The following is a 6,549-nucleotide window of genomic DNA, read 5'->3' as shown; positions in this document are numbered from 1 at the left end:
GGATTGAAGAATATATGGTAGACAAACTATAAAAGCTCACAGCAGTTGTCATATGTGGAGAAAGTGCAGGAACTCAGTTCCCACTAGTTTCTGCAGGACTTGGTCCCTGATAGGCATAATAAATCTCCATATGTACAAGTAAGGCATTAGGACCTCAAAGAGACCCCCACCCTTAAAAGCCAGAACATATACTCAGCATGTATGAGCAGCTCCAGTACTGGACCTCAAGCCATCCATGTATTACTGAAATGCCATCATGCAATACTCCATTTGCGCTGTAGTGGCAGCTGCAGAAAAGGTTTCCCCTGAAAAAAATCATCTGATCGCTGCTGATGCATAGTCAGAACTCTTCTGTCTCTGATCAACTTTTATGATCAGGGGAAGCTGATGCTGACCATATATGTTTTTTTTTGTAGTGAAAAAATGTAATATTATATGTTGTTCATTCAAATAAGTAGCCGACAATGTGAACAACGGACAAGCCAAATCCACAAAAGAAAGGAATCCCTTCCATAGTTCTTTGTTGTGGCTCATATAGGGTGATCCCAAAAAAAGGAATCCCCTTCCATGACCTCCATATGTCCTACTCAATCTGAAGAAGAGGGAGGAGCCCCCAAAACATGTCACTAAAGAAAAGGAGGAATCATGTGGTAGCACCGGTATAGAGCCTTTTTCTTCATGCCTATAGATAAAAGGATGTCAGGACAGGGTTGTCAAAATGAGGTAGATGGATTAATTTTATCTTAGGTTGTTGTTTTTTTTTAGCTATAAAGATTCTTAAAATCTGTCAAAAGTTAATGAAAAAAAATCCAAAAACACCAAAATGAATAATGGGATTTGGAATGCAATGGTCAGATTTTATTTACATACACATACACACATATTATGTGTGTATTCACAGCGTATTTCACACTGCGAGAAATCGGCCAGGCAGTGGGAAATACGCTGTGCATTTTGCTATGAACAGACACTCAGGGCTTCCCCGTCGCAGCCCTGTGTGTGCAGTAAGGTTTGGAGGTGGGCCGAGCAAGCTGGGCCCACCTCCAAACCTTGCTGCACACACAGGACTGCGGCAGGAAAGCATAAAATATGCTGCGGATTTACTATGTTTTACCCTTCCCTGAAGATATATTTTATGACATATCTGAAATATAGAAGTCAACATGCAGTAAGTGAACACTGACTTGCACTATGGCTGAAGTCACATGACCTGCTTGTATGAACTATAGGCCTGTCTGTCTCATATTTTCTTCATTTGATTATTATTACTGTAAATTCTTGTCAACTCTGTAAACCTAAAAAAAATCTATTGAAAGCAAAATATAAATAAAATAATGAAATTAGTTAAGTATGTATTCAAGTACTGGGTTAGGCTATATTCACACATGAGTTTATGAGTTTTTTATGCCTGTTCACTGCTGTTTGTTTTTCTTTGTACAATGTGTAAACTCAGTCTAATTAATGGTTTATAAGGCCCTTGGGTCACAGTAGGCCACCTGTTTAGCCTATATTCTCTGTATTCCCATGTCATGGGTAGTTGGTAATTTTCCAAGATTGGCCAAGTGCTAACACTACCCTCTCCCTCTCAGAAAGAAAAACATTAGAGGTCAGGGAGAATTTTATTACATTTCATATTTGTTATACATGTATATATAGTGTCCCAGTGCAGGGTGTCATCCTGGGGGCTAAATGTTGCCTGAGACATCCCTTGTGTCACTGTTAGGGGCCCACTGCTCCATGGCGTATTCTGTTGCATTGTACTGTAATTTCTTGTTGTGTTATAATTAATTATGTTTCCTATACAAGGGTAAAGTTTTACTGTAAAGAGTGCACACCACAGGATCAATATTCATATAATTAACATGTTTTATTTTATTTTATTAGATATCAAATACATATGAAAAAAGACAGAAAGAGCTAAAAACAATTAAAAGGCTCTTAATTGAGCCACCACTACAACATGGGAGAGGGGCCATGAACCCCCTTCTCACCAAGTCCCGTCCCTCTATAATACAATGCAATGGCTCAAGCAGTGGTGCTAACTAATAAGATAATACACATGCAACATCAAACTATGTCACCGAATAAATTATCCTGAATATAATGAAAAGGAAAATACGATGTACAAAGAGAAGGTATATAAATGCATATCACCAGTGCACAGCGACCACAGAACAAAGGAGCCAAAAGGATAGAAAGCGGGACGGGACCCCTAAAGCCCCACGCGTTCCGTCACCGTTTGTGACTTCCTCAGGGGTGTTGTAGTCTACCTGCCCTCAGGGTCTTTTATATCAGCATAATATATTAAATAATACCTGTCAGGTGAGGCCATTGAGGGTGAACCACGCTGTGTGTAGTGGAGCCGGCGTGGACTTCCGCCTCCGCCACCCACTTCCGCTATGCGTGCGTCATGAGTACAGACCATGTGACCAGCAAGTGGTCACATGATCTCCTCTATTAGATGTATGCTATCAAGCGCAGTAATGCCGTATCCAGGAATAAGGGCGTCTCACGTGACCAAGGTCACGTGAGGCGTCATGTGATCACATGTTGTTAAAGTTTTTTTATACCTCAGCGCATGCGCACCCTTTATGTCAGGACACCAGGTAAATACATAGCAATGTATATTGACACAGTGGAACTCAATAATAGAATAGTATTGTGCATACCATGATGGTAAGTAAATTAGACCGTAACATGATAGACATTATATATAAAAAAGTAAATAAAATATATATAGAAATATAAATGTGTATGATTGAAAATAAATAATATATATATATATATATATGGATGAAATGTGAAAAGTAAAAAAATAAAAAAATATAAAAAAATATATATTATTAATAAGTGATAAAACACAATATATATGTATGTATGGGGGGCAAAGTATATTATATATATGTATTTAAAAAAAAATATATATATATATATAAAAGAAATAGGAAATGACTAGTGTGTGTGTAATTTATTGAAAAGTGTAAAAATAATGAAGTGAGTAGGCAAATAACCAATGTGTGGTCATCCATTTGAATAAGTGCGAGATCTCTAGATAATTAATGCAAAGAGTAAATGAAAAATTAAATAAATATAATAATATATAAATATATAAATATAAAATACCCAAAATAATAATAAAAATTAAAAATATGTGCAAATGATTATATCAATATGATGTCTATCTGATCCCAATCATAGAGAAATAGCAATTGTAAGAAGATCTTCGTCCTATATATAATTCCACCATATATGCAGAATCAATAATATACGAGATATATATCTCTATTAAAATAAAATTAAGAGTCACCATTGCTGTATCATACCTGGTGTCCCGAGCAGATAAAGGATGGCCCAATATCCCCTTAGTCAAAACAGCCTGTGTAACCCTCAAGGGCCTCCCGACCAGGTCCATGTTAAATAAACCAGTATTAAGATACTACATAAAGCATTAATGTTCAAAATTTAATGATCATCCAAATTTAATGGTCATCCAGACTGGGCAAGTGGCATCCTCTTCTTAATTAAGTCAATGCAGTCCAGGGTCTCCAAAATGGAGTCCACATCCATAAATGTTCTCGTAGTGTGTGTGGGAGGATGGCTACAAAAAAGTCCATCAATCCCAAAATTTCCCAAATTAGATCATCCTAGGGGGGACCCGTAGCAGTCAATAGGGTCCAAATCCAGGCTGGAAAATCCATTATCCAAGAGTATCAAGTTGCCACACGTATGTCCAAATATTCTCATACGTTCTTCTTTTTATCATCTTCCTAGACTCCACATTGCACCCGCCATTAGGGACTCAACAATTCTTGGAACAACACGAGGTAAGTACAATAACTCAGGATCAACTTAGTCTGGAAAAGTGATGCAAAAACCATTAGTATAGTACAGCTAATCACTCCGACAAGATGCCCCCATGTCTGAACAAGCCCACCCGGTGTAAGTGAATGTGTGTGTGTGTGTGTGTGTGTGTGACCAAACCTGCTGTGCGTGTGGTGCCTATACCCCCTATGTGTGGTGAAGTGACTGTTGTATAAGTGGTCATGTGCTGGCTGACCATGTAGTGTGATCAATGTGTGATAGTGAATGAGATGTGAGTGTGTGAAATAGGTGTGGCCCAAGCATGACCCAGGGACTAATGTCCTCCCTGATCACATGAATGGTGCGGTGCCCCCCCCCCCACACAAAAACCCCTCCCCAACACACAAAAAACCACTAGCCCCCCTCCTCTAAAACAACCACCCCAAACCAACCCACTACACTACAAACCCATACTTGCCTGTAAAGAATGAGTGACATGTAAACTTGATATCACTTTAAGTCATCCCTACTGGAAAGTGCCTGAATGATCGTCGACCTGAAACATACAAGTGTACAATCTCTCCAAAGGATCTATGCATGAGTGTCCGTAAAAACGCACACCCATACCACATAATTGGATGTGTGAACACACACATATAATAGAATAGCCACAGTAATGACAGCTCCTCACTCACCCAAAAAGCCAGTAAACAGTAGGTCCTCGTTCATGCCCCAGGGAGACACTGTTCCCAATTCGAAAATCCATTTGGATTCTACTTGTAGTAATCTTTGGGTAATGGGTCCTCCTCTCATATTTGTCATAATTCTTTCCAAGCCGATAACCTGTAAGCCATATGGGCGTCCTCCATGATGTTCCAAAAAGTGGTTTGCCACGGTTGTCAGGGTTTTGAATCTGTCTTTATCTCGACGAGCCAATGCTATGGTGGATAGATGCTTCTGTATTCTTTTTCTAAGCTGTTGTCCAGTTTGTCCCACATATAGTTTACCACAAGGGCAAATGATGGTGATGTTTTACAGTTGATGTAATTTTTTAGATGGTAGCTTTTTCCATTTCGTGGATTGGTAAATACTTGCTTAGGTGTCATAAATTGACAGGCAGTACAATCTCCACACGGATATGATCCATGATGTTTGAAACCCCGGCCTAGAGTTCTTGTGGGTCTCTGAAAGTGGCTCCTTGTTAATAAATCCCTCAAGTTTGGCGCTCTTCTTGAGACCAACATTGGTCTCTCAGGTATCACATTTCTAACCTGGTTATCTGATAGCAAAATGTTCCAGTTCTCACCTAATATCTTCCTGATGTCCTGCCACTGGTTGTTATATGTGGCCACAAATCTTATAGTGTTATCCTCCAGTCTTTTAGAAGTCCCCTCAAGGAGTGCTCTTCTCTCAATGCCATTAGCCCTTTGGTAGGCCTGGGATATAATACTTTTCGGGTATCCCCTCTTTTTGAATCTATTAGTAAGGTCCAAAGCCTGTACTTTGAAATCTTGGGGTCGGCTACAGTTTCTTCTCACACGCAGAAATTGTCCGATAGGGATCCCCCTCAAGGTGTGTCTAGGGTGAAAAGAGGAGTAATGCAGCAAACTATTGGTAGCTGTGCTCTTCCGGTATAGATTAGTCTCTAAATGCCCGTTGCTCACCTCTATTCGAAGATCCAGAAATTCCACTGCCCAAGGGGAGATAGTGTGCGTCAGTCTTACATTGACGTTGTTCTGATTAAGAAAAGAAATAAATTCCAAACATTCTTCCTGTGTACCTGTCCAAAGAAACAAAATATCATCTATGAACCTAAACCATTTGAGTACATGATGAAAATAGGGCGATGGGTACACGTGTGTCCCCTCCCACCAACCCATAAAGAGGTTGGCATAGGAGGGGGCACAACGTGCGCCCATCGCCGTGCCTGATATCTGTAAAAAAAATTTGTTATCAAAGGTAAAGAAATTATGATGTAGAACAAAATCCAGAAGCGTGATCAAAAAAGAATCAAACTGTATGTCCCGGTTTACCTGTTGTTCCAAGTAGTATGTAATTGCACAGATGCCGTCTTGGTGTCCGATATTGGAGTACAGTGATTCTACGTCACATGTAACTAATAATGTTCCTTTCGGGATTTGTATGTCCTTAATCATTTGCATCAGGTGTAGAGAATCTCTCAAATATGATGGTAGTGCTGTTACCAGGGGCTGCAGAGAAAAATCAATGTAGGTAGTAGCTCTTTCACATAGGCTTCCTATCCCTGAAATAATTGGTCTTCCAGGTGGATTTTCCCTGTTTTTGTGTACCTTAGGGAGCATATAGAATGTTGCAATACGTGGCTCTTTTACCTGCAGGTATTCAAGTTCCTTTTTGGATATTACTCCGTATTCCAGGGCTGAGTCAAGAATGTGTGTGAACCTCCTTTGGAAGTAGTCCGTTGGGTCTGATGGTAATTGTTGATAATAGTTCCGGTCATTCAGCTGTCTCAATGCCTCACAGATATATTTATCTAAGGGCCACAGGACAACGTTTCCGCCTTTATCAGCTTCCTTAATCAGGAAGTCCTTGTTATTCTTCAGATCATTTATCGCTTGCTGTTCCTCTCTGGTCAAGTTCCTCCCTGAAACACAATTATTGGGTAGTTTACATACTGCTTCCATGATCGTCTGGAAAAACACCTGGACAGTAGGGAACAGAGAGAAAGGGGGGGCTGTTCTAGAAGGTTTAATGCAGGGGCAGCGACTT

The sequence above is a fragment of the Hyla sarda genome, chromosome 4 (assembly GCF_029499605.1).
Source record: "Hyla sarda isolate aHylSar1 chromosome 4, aHylSar1.hap1, whole genome shotgun sequence".
Taxonomy (NCBI): Eukaryota; Metazoa; Chordata; class Amphibia; order Anura; family Hylidae; genus Hyla; species Hyla sarda.
This window is presented reverse-complemented; position numbering follows the sequence as displayed.